Raw genomic sequence first — 16,577 nt, 5'->3', positions numbered from 1 at the left:
CTACAGGAAACAAACTTGTTTTTTTGCCCTAATGTATAATGTCAGACTTTTCATTTCTATAAAGATGAGGCTCTAGGATTCTTCTAACTCCAGGATTCCAACAGCTTCTCCTCTGATTAGTGATTTGATGATCCGCTGAGAGATAATTCATTAACTTGTACCCATCACCTGTCTCTAGCAGTAATCAGATTTCTGTATTGGAATGTTAGCAGTAAGAATCAAGTTGAAGTACACTACTTATCTGGTTTACCAAGTCAATATTAGCATTTTGATAAATCCGAGTATTGTGTATACATATGAGTACTAGCAATTTATAACAAATGTAAACAGCGCAACTTAGATCGGGTGTTTTGGATATTGGTATTTCTGATTTTGAACAGTAAATGGTGCGATAAGTCTATGTTAAATCTCTAACTATGTGCATCTTTTCCCATCTGTATCTGTGACCTATACTGTGAGAATCGATGTTATGCAAATATAAATATTGATATCGGCATGTTTTGAGATGGAGCCATTATCATAAAGAGGAATTTGGGATGTTTGCTTTTGATCTTTACAACTGACAGGGTTTGCTACATATATTAAAGTTGAAGTTGATGTATGTTAATAGTTTGCTAAAGAAAGAAAGAAAACATTTTGTTGCTCAATTTTCTCAAATATTTAAATTCATAAATTCTATACAACTGACATAATTACAAGACAAGAACCAAACTGCTAAATATATGAATTCTCCGGGTGAATTCTCTATTATAAAGTATGTATTATTGTGTTTTATTCAATAACTTATTGCCAACAAAGAGATCAGATTAATCCTCTTTGGCAGTAGCGTAGCCAGTGGGGTGGGCAGGGGGTGGGGGAAGAGTGCCCCCCTAATCAAAAAATTAAAAAAAGTGCCCCTCTGACAAAAAATGAAATCTAGAAGGAAAAGAAAAGGGACAAGGAGCCCAAAATTCACACCGATTATTGGCCAAAATAATGTAAAATACAAACTTTTTGCGCACATTATCGCACTCAACCCCTTTTCGCCATGATTATGGGCCAAAAGTGTAAAATAAACAACTTTTGACACACTAGGTGCACACATTCTCCCAATAGAGCTGGTATATGATGCAACCAGGAAATTATTTTCGTATTTGCCCCCCCCCCCCAACCAAAAATAGTGGCTACGCCCCTGCTCTTTGGATAGAAAAGCATGCTTGTTTTTTCTTTCCAAAATGCGCAACTTTATATAATAGTTCCCTTCTTCCCCAAAGTTGAATATATCTTGCAACACTAACCAATGTCGAAGTCCAAAAGCATAAGTTACTAAAAAGGTCAGAAGTTTCTTGAATTGTTAGTTGAAACAATTATAACCTTTAAAGAAGTCAAAGAAAAGTAGGTTTTCACCCTAAAGGCAGCTTTTTCTGGAGCCAATTCCAAGTAATGTACAAACTCAGAACAGGACATCTTTCAATATGTAACACTTAAGGTGGTATTGGATGCATTTTCTAGAAATTAGAAAATGCTTTGAGCATATTTTAAACAGATTAATTGAGTAGGGTAAAGTACACTGATCAATATACCTTTTGTTTGACAAATCGGACATACGGTTTCCAAAAACATCAATTTATATTTTCTTTGTATCCTATTGTTTTTGTCAATAATCAATATAGTTAATGAGCTAAAAGGACTGGAAAGGCTCATTAATATGTAATTTTTGCCAATATTTCCTAAAAACCAATGCATAAATGTTCAGGGTACTTTTATTTTGCATACTTTTGCCCTGAAACTTGGTCAAAGTGTTTCTAATATGTTCTAATGTATTATATAGTGAAGCCGCCCTCTAATTTGCATATTTGCATAATTAATGGGCTAATTTGCATAAATGCTAATTAATTATGCAAATATGCAAATTAGGCGGCTTCACTATATAATACATTAGAACATATTAGAAACACTTTGACCAAGTTTCAGGCAAAATTATGCAAAATAAAAGTACCTGAACATTTATGCATGGATTTTAGCAAAATATTGGCAAAAATTATATGTGAATGAGCTTCTCCAGTCATTTTATAACTTGATTGATTATTGATAAAAACAATAAGATACAAAGAAAATATAAATTGATATATTTTGAAAACCGTATGTCCGATTGACTCCAAACAAAAGGTATATTGATCAGTGTACTTTGCTCTACTCAATTAATCTATTTAAAACATGTTTAGAGCACTTTTATAATGCCTCCAGTCCATAACCACCTTAATACTCAGTGACTACAACAAGTTAAGCTGTTCAATATGCAAATCGGATTTCTCCACAAGAATTTGAGAACAATGGGAACAAAATGAGCCGACCACAAAAGCAACTTTTGGGAAAATTAAATTGTTTAACTTTGCCGGATTTCTTACCAGATGTTAGGATAAAATGGCATTGACAGCTGCCTGACAAAGGCTTTTTACTACAAAAACTCATTGAAATTGGCTTATTATAAAAAGTTACAAAGGCTGGCAATTTGTTGCTTTTTGTGTGTACACAATGAATGTTATATTTGACAATTAAACTTCTTGAACAGAGTCACAAAATACTGGCACAGAATCAGTGAATTTTTTGCTGCAATCTTACATTAGTTTATATCTTCTGTAGTAAAACGCATACTTCACGTGTGGAATTCACAGTGTAATAAGAACTTCCATCCAAATGTCGTCCGTTATTGCAAACAACATGCATAGTGATATTCTTTTTTAATGAAAGTTGAAATAAGCGTTATTCAAAGACTCAAAAAGTTAATAGGTTGTCAGATTATATCAAGACAAAACAACTAAGGCCAATTACAATTGATCCTTAGTTTACTGTTTCCCTCGCGCGTCCAAAATCAAGAATGGAAAAATATTTAATTATTTTATTTTTATTTAGGTATTTTCATCTTTTAATTGACTTTTTAATTACTTTTATTTTCTAATATCTGTTTTTGTTCATCTCAACTTTGATTATGAATATAAAACAAGAACATTGTAGGGTCCCCTACTCAGTATTAATGTAAAAATCAATTATAAAGGTAAAATAATTAAATCCGTAGTCTTAGTCAAAATGACCAAATGGACTGTTGATAATAGTCACGACCACATTTTCAAAATAAAGAAAGTAATAGATAATTAATAATTAATAGATAATTAATAATTAATAATTAAAAGTCACCTCGTCCTTTATTTTCAAACTTGAAACAGGAAACTAAGAATTAATTGTGAAGGGCCTAATGCACACAAAGGCCAGAGGCTGGTTTTTACAGGTGTAATGCATATTTATGCAGGTATTTTGGATGCCAATCACGAGCAGATTAACCATCTTGCTAGGATTTAGCCCGCTCTATCTGGATAATAATCAGGTCATACGGCTAAACAACCTGGCCCGGGAGGTCACTTTCACGCAGATGTGGGACCCGCGTCCTACAGCCTATAAATGGTGCATTGCACGGGCACACAGTCAATTTGATAAAATGGCATAATACATACAACAGGTAAAATGGCATATAACGGGACCAAGTTAACCATTCATTTTCTACTTCCATGTCAACCAGTAAAATATACAACCCTATTAAAACGTCATTGATGGATTTGGCTGTTAAAAGAACAATAAATGGTGCTACTTTCTAATAAAGTATGCCTTTTTAAAAAAAAACCACCTTTTTGCCAGTTTTTCCAGAATCCGGTGTCTAGCAAACCTTAGTGAGTGTTCTCCCCCTGGTATCTTGATGCCCATATATTCTGCAATTAGGGGGCAGAAAAAAACCCTGCTCTATGGGCCCAACTGACCCAGAATCTGCGCTTTGGAGATTTTTTTTAAATTTTGCTAAAATCAGCAATTTTGATGGCCAAAATTGATTAATTTTGACTGAAAATGTTTAGAAAATATGTTTGCAAAAAATATTCAGATTTTTTTCAAATTTTTTCAGATTTTGGCAATTTTATCCTCCAGAAAAACAGACAAACAAAAAAACGACCGACCGACCGACCCTACTTGAAACGTCCGTCCGCCCGTAGAGCAGGGTTTTTTTTTCATCACCCTATCAAGGAGTGACCCCCAGATTAGTACACCTAACCCGCATGCCTGTAAAGTCACATTATATTGCACTTTTTGTCCACCTTTTGTTAAATCAAAAGTTCATACAAATGGTAAAATAACCCTGCAAACTATGAAATGAAAAAATATTTTCCGCCAATTTGTTAAAAAGTTCATTTAACAAACGTGTGAGCTCATAATCACGAACACAAAAGGTCATTTTATATTTTTCTCATAACAGAACCTCGGGTCATTTAACAACTTTTATCCTTATGACTTTACCTGTTAATTGTCTTATATTAGTCCACCCTACAGCTTTGTACTAAGCTTTTGTGTTTTTACTTAAGAATTACTCAATGGGCAAAGGCATAAACGTAGGGTGGGGAATAAAAGAATAACACCAGGGCTGTGGGAAGGTGACCCTTTAATTTTTTCCTAAGAAATTTTACTGGTTTTATTGCTAACAATAGCCCTATAGTTTCTCTATTTTCTTTTCATTCGTGAAACAGTGACAAAAGTAGCCTGTATGTAGATTAGAATGCCATTGGGGCCTGCATGTATATCCATTGCTGCCTGGGATTGAGAGAGAAAGTCAGAGGCGTAAATGAGGGAATCAGAGGAAGAACATTGATAGGGCAATGTTAAGAAAAATTTCAATTTGGTTCAGAAGTTATGATAATTTAGGGAACACATGGAGTGGGGTACAACATAAAGCAACTTGACCTTAAAAGTAAACTTGACTGGGATTTGAACATGGGGCAGCTAAGTTTCTAGTCCAGAGAGCTCCCTGATTGAGTATTCGCTGTCGTAGTGCATGTTAGTAACCATTGGTTACTGGTTCAAGTCTGGGCTCATACACCTGTTCCAAATTTTGATGTGCCATTGGTTCGTAACAAAGAAAACGTGAGCCAGTTGACCTAGCAACGGTCATATTCTAGCACTACACCAGCGAATAGTCATTGACTATCTGTTATCTTTAAATTTTGATGACAAAAATCTAGGTCAAAATCAGGCATTGCCATCTGTGTGACATCAAACCTACTTTTTGAGATACACACCCAGGCTGGGTAATTAAGCCGATTGAGGTAATTCCTGCTCTTAAAATAGCATACAAGAAATGAGAAGCATACTCCGACATGATACAATAAAGTCTTGAAGTAACATCAACAGGATGAGCTGTCGGCGATCCAAGGAAATTATGATCCTCGGTGAGGAGTTGTGATACATGCTATCATAATACCTTACAGTGTATATGCCATTACCAATGTTCCTGTTATGCACGCCTTTCGCCTAGTTATAATAGGCCCAGTCATGCCGTATGGTGCATGCAGTCTGTCTTCTGAAAATGATTTTGGGTATTGTCAACTGACAAATTGAAAACTTTGACAAATTGAAAAAATGTTCCTATAAGAATTGCGATACATGGGATTTGTCAGTTTTATAATCTAGGACATTGTGGGAGGAGGGGGAGGAAATTTAAACAGCCTCAATTTCCGACAATTTACAGATTCACTGCTTAATAGTGAAATGAGAAGGTTAAAATGATGCATTTAGGAACAGGGTTGCTTTTCAGGTGATCTCCTCAGAGTATTTCGGGCTGACCTTATTTAGCATATTTTAACATTTACTTATTGAAAATTGTAACTTTTTGGTAGATGGTTATGACGCCCTCCCCATGTGGTGTCCGCAGGTTTTCAAAAGTCGATTGCCCCAACTTATAAATAATGTTCTGCTCCCTTTGCTCGCCGTAATAGGTTAACCCCTAATTTTTGCTCTGACTGGGTGCATTTCCCCCGACTGACTGACAAAATGCATGCCCCCTCCCCTTTGCGCATACTAGTACCCCTCCCCCTTTGGCTACAGGCCTATCCATTAGTTTACCGTGCAGAATTTTAGTGTGAAATGCTTTACCTTGTGAGTTCTGCAACGTTTCAGAAATAAAAGATGGGTTCTTATCCCTATCTGACAGTGATACATCATGAATTTAGTAATTTATTAATCGTACAAAACAACATACCGGTAATTTAAGAAAACATTGAGTGAAGTGACGCCAAAAGTAATTGATTCTCTGATTGCAGTATTGATTTTTAATTTCATGTGACCTCATAGTTATTAAAATATTATTGATTTGTAAATATTGTGTATATTAACCAGTCTGTTTTATAGCAAGCAATAATTTTTTTATTAATTTGTATGTCTTTTCTGTGAAACATGATACTGATTTTCACCTATTATATTTTGGCCACCCCAAAGTCTTGATAGCCCAAATAATTGTGAACTTTTGCTAAGGCCCTGTGTATTATCACCAAAATAACAATAATCATCACCATCAATTTTGCTTTTACACAAACTGTTATAATATATAAATTTTATTGTAATTTTTTGTTAGATAAATAACCATATATACTAGTCACTTTCTTTTTTTGAATCTCATAATATTTTGAGAGAATCAAGTATCTGACAAACAAGCTTGACCTTTAGCTAACAACCATAAGTACCTCCATAATTCTATTTCAATACCAAATACTTGATATTTAGGCCACACTGACCATGTTTCAACCTTGCTGTTGTTGTTTCCTTATAATATTTTTTCAACTTTCTAAAAAACAATGACAGATTATGCAAGATTTTGAATTCATGCGAATTACAAAATACATTTGTTTAAGGGATCTAAAATGAGCGTTTATTGTGTTTCGACAGTATTTTTTTGTGGGACATGAGAGCACCTCGGACCTATCGATTGCATTCTGAATACTGAAGCATGTCTTTCTGATATCAAATAATTTTCATTTTTGAAAATCACAATATAATACAAATTTTATGACAAATTATAAAAATTTGATATTTTTCAAATTTTGATATATAACAGTCCTCGAAGTAATTATATAAATCTAATGATATATTCTTAAAGTGTATGTAGCAGGGAGGAAAAGCCGACGGTCAATTGAAAATTTTGACCTTTTATATTGAAGATATGGATTTTTCCCAAAAAGACCAAATTTTTTTTGGTGTTTTGGGAAAAAAATCCATATCTTCAATACGAAAGGTCAAAATTTTCAATTGATCGACGGCTTTTCATCCCACCTACATACACTTTAAGTATAAATCATTAGATTTATAAAGTTTACTTCAAGTACTGTTAAATATCAAAAATATCAATTTTAATGATTTGCCATAAAATGTGTATTAAATTGCTAATTTCAAAAAATCAAAATTATTTGATATCAGAATGACATTCTTCGTATTCAGAATGCAATTCGATATGTCTGATGCTCTGATGTCCCAAAATAAATACTGTCCAAACGTTCATACCCCAGCCCTTAAAGTATTCCAAATTTAGGAATCCAAATTGCTTCAAAAGTATGTATATGAAACTCACAAATCTAAGCTACCAGTACCAGAGGCATCATTATGTTCCTGACATGATATTTTAGTTGCTGAAAATTACTTTAACGTGGGATTATTTCCTGCTAAAAATTCCATTGAAAAGATCGCCTTACCCAAAATGTCATACTAATTCCATTTTAGTTTATTACATTTTGTATAAATTTAAACAAAATTCAACCAGACGTGATCATGATGAGCTCTAATGATAGAAGAAGCACCATGACACTCTCTACGCAATTAAAATTCAGTTCACTAGTGTTATTTTGAAGCTCACACCTGCGTCCAATAGGCCCATGATCAGAATAATATTAGCAAATTAATAATAGGAATAATAGCAGCGCAAGTGTTCAATATAAACTCATATAAAAATATCCAGGGGTCTTTACTGATATTTTGGCAGTTGATTATATTATTGCATGTACATGTATTATTTTGAAGATGATCCAAACTTCCGTGTACTAGATCAGTGCCCTGGTTTTTAAAGTTTAATAAACAGTTTCTCAAGTTTACAAGATCAATTTTCATTTCAACATCCTTGTTTTTATCAATTTCCTCAATGGTATGTATTCTACATGACAATGATGAATAGATGAATATTTATTCTGAACTAAATTCTTTTCCTCTGACATTTTTCTAACCTAAAGCCTACAGCAATTTTCAAAAGCAAGGCATAAATAATATTGAAAACTTGACTTGTCTGTACTAATGTTACAGTGTTGTGTTGCATCATTAACATAGTTTCAAAATTACAAAGTAAGCCATCTTTCCAACTTTGGTTATTATAACATTGTAAATGTAGAGGTTTTTCAAAAGTCAGCCATTTTTAAATGCCTGCCAAATTTTTAAAGTGATTATATCAATTACATTTTTCCAATTGATTGGCATACAAACACATCTCTGCTTTATTTCTTTAATAATTCAAATGATAAGTGTCGGGGCAGCTATAGGGGCAGTCCAGTGTTATCGTGTCCCTTTTGTAAAATTCACTCCCCCTTTTAGTCTCACGAGAACAAAATCAATACAGTCAATATGTAATCCAGTGTGGAGCGAAATGAGTATAGCAATTTGGAATATCGATTTTCAGATGTAGCCAAAAATAGCCCCTGGAAACATGTAGCCTACCTCTTAGTTTGAATAGGTGTTTATATGAATGTGGCCCTTGAAATTGTAAACAACCAAAATATCAAAGTTGAAAAAGAACAAACTGATGTGGTGATATAGGATCAACAGTGGTGTAGTGTGGGGGCACCGACCATGATTGGGGTACCAGGTTTGATTGGGGGCACAAGCCATTTTTCGGCAATTTTCCTATGGGATTTTCTCATTTTTGCAATCGATGGGCGGGGGGGGGCACTTGCCACTGGTGATCAACTAAAGGTTTGTTTATCACTCATTAAGTATTATGCCTAATGTTTGGATGTGTAATGATTTCACTGCACCATAAGTCATCAGTGATCATGGTTCGGATAGCTGCTTCTTAGCAATATAATGAAGAACTTAGAAATTTAGTGTTTAACAAGTGAAATGACACAGAATGCCATGAACACCTCACTTTGACACAAACTGTGTTTTGGATGTTCAAGACAGTTGAGATCAATTTTGACCAAAAAAATGAATTTTATAAGGTATAAACTTCTCCACCCAAAAGATAGATTATTTATACAAGTTTACAGTAGATATTTTAGTCATTTTAACATGAATTTCAAAGTTTCAAAAGGCAGCCATGGCATGGAAGGAACTACACGGTACATCACTAAAATGTTGAATCCCATCACGTGCCTCGAAATAAACACGCTGTCAAAATACCATATTATAATATGGCCTCCTCGACAACAACACTGTAATGGTGCGTTATTTTGATGCTCTTATGTAAACATGATTTGACCTACTTATAGACTACATGGTCTTATTATTAATAGGTGATTATTATATTAATTATATCTTAGGGATTAATTTTTAATATGATTTGCATATAAGCATTAACACTTGATCAGATAAATTATAATGGACTTCATGATGCATATTTAGTTCCAGTCTTGGGCAGGCTTGTAATGTTTAAAGATTTAATAAGACTTGTTTTTTTTTTTATGAGGGTAAAGCTTTTTGTAATTTCAACATTCATGGTTTATACAACAAAAAACAACAACAACAGTTTTACGGATGGATGGACTTTTCAAATAGGGTCGGTCAGGTTTTTTCTGGAAGCTAAAGTGACCCTAAAATATCACTAAAAGCTTGAAAAATCTTCTCTTTTTTTTGGCAAACATATTTTGAAAATATTCTGAATTTTTTTCAAAAGATTTCAGTCAGAATCAATCCAATTTTACCCAAACAGCTTATTTTACATGATTTTAGCAAAATCAAAAAATTCTCCCAAAAGACAAAATCGATCGGGACTGTAATTTTTTTTTTTTGTCGCCTTATAAAGTTGGACACTGGAAACAACTTTACTGACATGAACTAAACAAAAAATCTCTAATTGTGACCCAGGACAGACTATATTTCAACAGATACATAATTACATATGTACACTTTTCATGTTTGCCACAAATTTGCACATTTATAAAGTAACATTTCACCTGGTTTTAATTTTTAAAGAAACAAAGTTATTTTTACACTCTGTAAAAATACAGCAAAACTGGTTAAAAACTAAATTAAAAGAGTAGACATTGCCCATTTCATTTCTCAATCAAGAGGTTATCAATCCTCTTCCCTGTGTTGGATTGCAATTACCTATTTGAATTAGTAAATTGTGGTTTGTGGATAGTATTTCCACTTGCAGCTGTGGGTGTGGTGAGGGGGAAATTTCTTGCCCCTTAACAATGACCTAATTCTCAGATCCAAAATGGGCCTGTGTAAAATCCTTATGAAGTATCAATATTGTCAATATACTTCTGCTTTATTACTATTCTTTATATCAATAAATTGTTATGAATGAGGAAATACGGTCGGTCCATCCTTGTTACCGCCCCTATATTGAACAGAGGTGATTCATGTCTTATTGTTATTATTCACTCCATGTATTCCCCTCGGTAACAATGCATCACCTACTAGAGGAAGTAGAATAACCCAGACTGATCAATATTTCAGTCCCCAATGTAAATAGCCTTCCAGTGAAGTAGCTCCCTGTCTACTCACTCTGTAGCCCAATTAGGTGCCTTTGTCTCCACAGCATATTATTTTGTACACAGTGTTATGATTCACTGTGTTATTTGGGTGCCAAATTGTGATCATTGGGTGTGAAATAGGAGTGGCTTAATCAATGGTAACGCTGTGGGACATTCCAGAAATCCCATTCATCAGAGGGTGATAGGAAATCATAGTGGGAACGAAAACACCACTTTTGTAATTCACATAGGATCACACATGGAAGAACACCATCCGAAAATATCATACTTCTTCAATGGAATTATTAATCTGGGATATTCTACCCGCCAAGTAAAGTATCAACATTAGGTGTACAATACTGCCAGGATTTTTACTGTGAAACAGGATCATCATGATCATGATCATCATGTAGTTTATAATACCTATACACCTGTACTGGTTTGCCCTTCTGTGTGTACCACCACAGCATTGATTGAACTGGATGTTTTTGCTTGGAAAGTTGATATTACAATACTAGATTTGTGGTATTAAAGAAAGGTCAGGAGCATGTGAAAGTGTACCTATGTGCATACACATGGCCTCTGTGCTGACTCTGTTAGTTTTATGACGCATCACATGGTTGGCTGAAAGGAATCACAAGGCAAATTATAGAATGACTTGTTAAAATTTACCAAATAGTGGAATTATATGATCTTCAAAAAGGATTTCTTCTTGGAAATACATGTGTGTGATTTTTAGTGGTCTTGTAGTGTACCACACGTTGTTTCTCTGTTGGAGTACATTAGCCACATCATATGTATAGCACCATAACCATGTGATTTTATAGAGCAGGTGGATCAAGTGACAACATTCATCATGATCTTGAAATTAAAAATGTTCCATGCTGGAAAAATGGACATGGAAAAATTATAACCATGATATACCACAAACTTTTTAGTATTTTAGTATTTCCTGCTTGACATAACCCTGTTGACACGCTACTGTTATTATGAGGAAGTTACAGGGCCGATAAGGAAGAAATTCAATGCGGTATTCTCCCCCAAGTATGCAACTGGTTTCAGCCAACAGCAACTCCAATTACAACTTTTTTTCATGTGATCAGAGGATTTACAAAATAATCAGCTGTCAAATATTGTTTAATATTGCAGAGTAAACAGAGTCGTATGTTGGACGATTCAGTTTTTGGGTTAACATTTCACCATTTACATCAGCAAAAGGCCTGACTCAGTCAGACAGTAAGGAAATATGTTATTGATTTCAGCTTGGTCGTCTAAGCTACGCTGACATAAATGATTTGACAAGTTTTTTTATGAGTTTGTTTGCAACCACTATGTTGAAGTTTGTAAGTACAACAACTCCGAGTCCGAAACTGAACACGCTTGAACGAAACAAGCGTAAAAATGGAACTTACTGTCTCTTGGATGTAAACCAAAATTACGAAAAGGTGAGTGACTGAAGTGCGCAGGATTTTTCTTCTTTTGTAATTTTCATGTTTTAGAGGGAACATGGAAAATTTATTTGAAAAGTTATACCTAAGTTTCATCCATGTCACCGGCTGTGAACTTCTGGTGTCAAGTCAAACATCATGTAATGGAATCAGAAATACATGATATGTAGCCGAGTATCATCATCACATGATCATGGAGCAGTACTTGCGCTGACATATGCCATTTAACCAATTTTTAAAATTGGGAAATTAGTAAATTATTATTTGAAAAGCTGTAACCAAGTTTCATCCATGAACTTAATGTGGTGTCAAGTCACACATTGTAAATGTAATCAGAAATAACTTATCAATATAGGTGCTGACATGTCACTGAACCGGAGGATCCCTTCTTCCAAGTGCGGACGCAAACAATTTGATTTGTTAGTGTGTACGTGTATGCATCCTAAACTTTTTCAAAACACTATGGCTGATTATGTAGTGGCACTGTACTGTACATGCTCAGTGGGTACATGTACTGCGTGTCAAAAGTGTCTCTGACTCTCTGAGCTAGTTTGAGCTGAGATCATCATACAGGTTCTGAAACTAAGTTTCCAAGTTGCTTCGTTAATATTTGATTTTGTTCCTATCATTTTCACTATACTGTTTCTCTGCCTCAAATTTAGTATACATGTAATCAAATAGACAAAACCAACATTTGTGAAAAGCCCCAAAATTCCACAGTATTGTTGATGCTATGTGTGTATTCATAAAATGATAATACATGAAGATCAGACCAGGAATCAGACCTCTCACAGAGACACAGAAAAGGAGAGGTCACAATTTTGAGGTCACTGCCCCCAATCATTCCAGATGATTACATCTTATATTGTCCACTTAGTAAAGTGTTTTGTATTCCAGTGAAACTAAACTCAGAGAACTCAAACATGTCAAATTTTGGCAGAAAATCCACAATTGAACCCAAATGCAGCACTTGTGCAAGTAATTGATTTTAATAATTCTTTATTATCCTGGTAAAAAGTAATACAATGATGTAGGCCTCAGCTATCCAACATGTGTCATCATAAAATCATATGCCAGCAAATAGTGCAAATTATTCAACACTGCATATTCACTTGTGGTTTGCACTGGATTTGCTTCAGAGAATTTCCTTTTATGTGGGAAGCTGAACGCAGACTTATTCAACTGATCCCACTAACTTTTTCTACATAATGCATTTACATGTAAAGTGAAGTAATTCATCCATAGCATGCATAAGGATTTGGGCAAAAAGGTCAAAATTCCTGAAACCAGTGACACAGGCACAGCTAGCATATAACTTTGTAGGGCTCAATATAAAGGCGTGTGTTAATTTTTCATGACGACAGGGTACCATTGAAAGATAAATAATAAAATAGTTGAATAGTGAGCCGATTATATATGTGTCTTTGAACCTATTGTCATGGGGGCTACACTATTGAAGCTGTCACCAAAGAAGCGAAAACGGGAGGAAGAGCATGTTATACCGGTATGTAGTTGAGTATTTATATACAGTACAATGTTTTTGGATTGTCACAGTTTCAAAAGTTGTTGTCTGAGATTGATTGTCTGGTATTGTGTGGGTTTAGTGGTGTAGCTATGGTCCTAATGCATTCAAATGGATTGTTTTTGTGGATGTCTGTGCAAGTGTCAAAAACATATGGCTCTTGAAAAGTTTTTTGTATTCCTGAAAGGGCAACTATTAAGTATTAAAAGGAATGTTGTGTAGCAGTAGTTGTTGATGGGTAGACCTGTGTACAGAACAATCAGCCAGCAATTGGTGTTTAATTGAGTTGTTTTGTCAAATCTGTCACGCAATACACCATTTTCAATTCATATGTTGAAATTCTAGCTATTTTTGCCATTGATCAGCATATTTTGCAGATATGCCAGCCAATTTTTATCTCCCCAGCTGTGGTGGTTCGACTTCTCCAATTTCCTGATTTCCTCCACATGGGGTGCAGTGTTTTTTCGGGCAATGCCCAAGATGCAAATAATATTAAACTTATTATTGACGGCATTCAAGGAATGTTACAAGTAATTATGATGTTTTATGTTTTGAAAATCATGTGAGACATAAGAATGTATGTACTGTACTGAGACTAGTTTATAGGTGATTGATTTAGAGAAGTCAGTGAAAAAGGGGGAAATGGTTGCAAAATGTATGTAGATTTTAGTGAGGCATGACAACTGTTATTAATGTACTGTACCTCTATTTATTTGTGCACGTACTTGAAAGTGCGTCTACATAACCCTATAATGCCCTCCAATATCCTTTTTAGATAAACATTAGCACAGTTTTAGTCAATTCCAAGTTTTCACCAATGACATAAATCAGAAGGCACTTCTAATTTAGATATATGGTGGTTTTCAGGTTCAATCCTTAATGTCACAAATTAAGCTAGATATCACATAGGAAATAGGTCCCTGTGGAATTTTACTGAAATTTATAGAGATGTCCATAATAATTACCCAGCCCCATCAGGAGTGGATACCCAGACTTGTTTCATCATGTTTGTTGTTCCTTGCTTTGAAAGACCCTTCACCCAATAAAAATGTTATTGCTTCAAATTGGCTTTAAATTTTGGCAATGTGTCATCTAATGGACTATACAATGCATAGATTTGTGTGTTATTTACAATCTTTGTGGTCATCTAATTTTTCCAGAATAAATAGCCCAGTAAAATGTAAATGATGGCTGTAGTATGCAGACAATAGGCAATTGTCAAATCTTCTGGGTGGTAAAGGGAAATGATGGATTTGATTCAAGTATCACAGCTGCCTATCTCTGGGCAGTAAACACAACACAATTGTCAACTGGTTTTATTTCTCTGCATTTCATGTAGCTTTGAATGGTGATGGTGATGAAACTTTTATATAAAACTTGAAGGAGTTTGCTATTTTAAAGCAATTGCTGCAGCTGGGGTGTATGAGAGTTCTTTTACAATGGATCTAGTAGTATGTTATCATGTCCAGTTTTAGCTTACCATTTGCATAAAATTCCACGCTTCAATTTGCATAAAATTCTGCGCTTAGAAAGTATTTGATATGAAACAATGGAAAAACTCGTGCTGAACAACACTTACGCAACTATGGGCTTCATCATACATTGTGATGTAATTGCTGCGTAGGAACTAGACTTCAATGCATTCGATGGTAAGATTAAAATAGTTTCTGATTAGGCCTACGTAAATGATATGAATTCCATAGTCAGTGTTTAATCATATAATCTTCTTTAGCCAATTGATGATTTGGCCATTTTATTGTATTTATGTAACTTTTGCTTTCAGTATTGCTTTCTAAATTTATGTAAACTGTTGTTATATTATCGTTAAATTGTATGTTGTTAATTGTCACTTCTTGCCCCCTTGAAGATCACTACCAGATACTGAAGGGACTACCCTGGTTATTTAAAGAACGATTAAATGATATAACAGACCAGGAATCTTGAGAAATTTCTCGACTTAACCGTTTAGACTGACCACCACAGTGACCAACATGTCTGCCATTCTTACAGCCACTTTGGTATATAATTTTGAGTTGACACAAGATAGAAAAGCAAAGTTACAGATTTGAGTAGTACAATGCTTGTGTTTGTATATTGTTTACATATTGCCTTTGGTGCCATTTCTGCTTGAATAATTCATTCTTATTCAATGCATTCAATATTGTGTGAGCCTGGAATTCTTGATATTCACCTGACTGTGAAGTGTGTACTTTTCAATACTCAGTACTCAGTGGTGGTTGAAAAAGTCTTCAATTTGGTGTGATTATCAGATCATTTGGATATCTTCGTAATAACAGACTGTTTTAGTAACAAATAATCATCTTTGTCCTATATTTTCTGATCATTGCAGGTACCTTTCATATAGCCCACCCCCTCCCCACCTTCCCAAGTGTAGACCTGTGGTAGGATGGCCAAATGGGACAGATTTATGACATTATAGGCCTATAATATGTAGGACTATTTGCTTAAGACAGTACACTACAGTCATGTTAATCAATTATTCAGCCAATTTTGGTCTAGACTGGAAAGTACTTAAAATCTGAATTTTTTTGTAGTAGTACTAGTAGACTTTCTTTTGTAGTCCGAGTAGACTTGATCTTCTTTTTTCTTCAAGGAACAAAGAGGCAAAAGGTACAATGTAGGCACTGGAAGTAGACATGAATCTGAAGTCAACAAAAGGCTCAAAAGCATTGGATCCATTTTAGTTCATTTTACCCGGGCATTTTACATCAGAATTTGGACAGAGCATAAATGGACATAGGCCTAGATTTTTTTTTTTTGATGATCAATGCCTTCACTCCCGGATCCCGCCTCTTCAGTATCTACATCATGTGTGGACAGGGGGAAGTCAAGAAATGAAGGCAAATTTTAAAGGCCTTTCAGATGATGTACTGAGCTGCACAGACCTATTTATTTTACATTAGGGGAGAATATGATGAAATCTTCACCCATGGTGTGACCTTATACACATGTCACTTGTATGACCCACCCTATGACCCCCGGGAGTGGTGAGTCACTTTACATATGTGCGTCGGATTTAACTATACCATGACCCACATGTGCGTCTAAACAATGACT

At 34.7% G+C, this 16,577-nt stretch overlaps 1 protein-coding gene across 7 annotated transcripts in view; it reads left to right on the top strand.

Moving 5' to 3' along the window:
* LOC140159000 (ras-GEF domain-containing family member 1B-like) overlaps positions 1–16,577 on the top strand; it is a 289,431-nt gene that overhangs the window by 233,277 nt on the left and 39,577 nt on the right. The gene's annotated exons all lie outside the window — the stretch shown is intronic.

Source organism: Amphiura filiformis, chromosome 8 (genome assembly GCF_039555335.1).
Source record: "Amphiura filiformis chromosome 8, Afil_fr2py, whole genome shotgun sequence".
Lineage (NCBI taxonomy): Eukaryota > Metazoa > Echinodermata > Ophiuroidea > Amphilepidida > Amphiuridae > Amphiura > Amphiura filiformis.
This window is presented reverse-complemented; position numbering and strand designations above follow the sequence as displayed.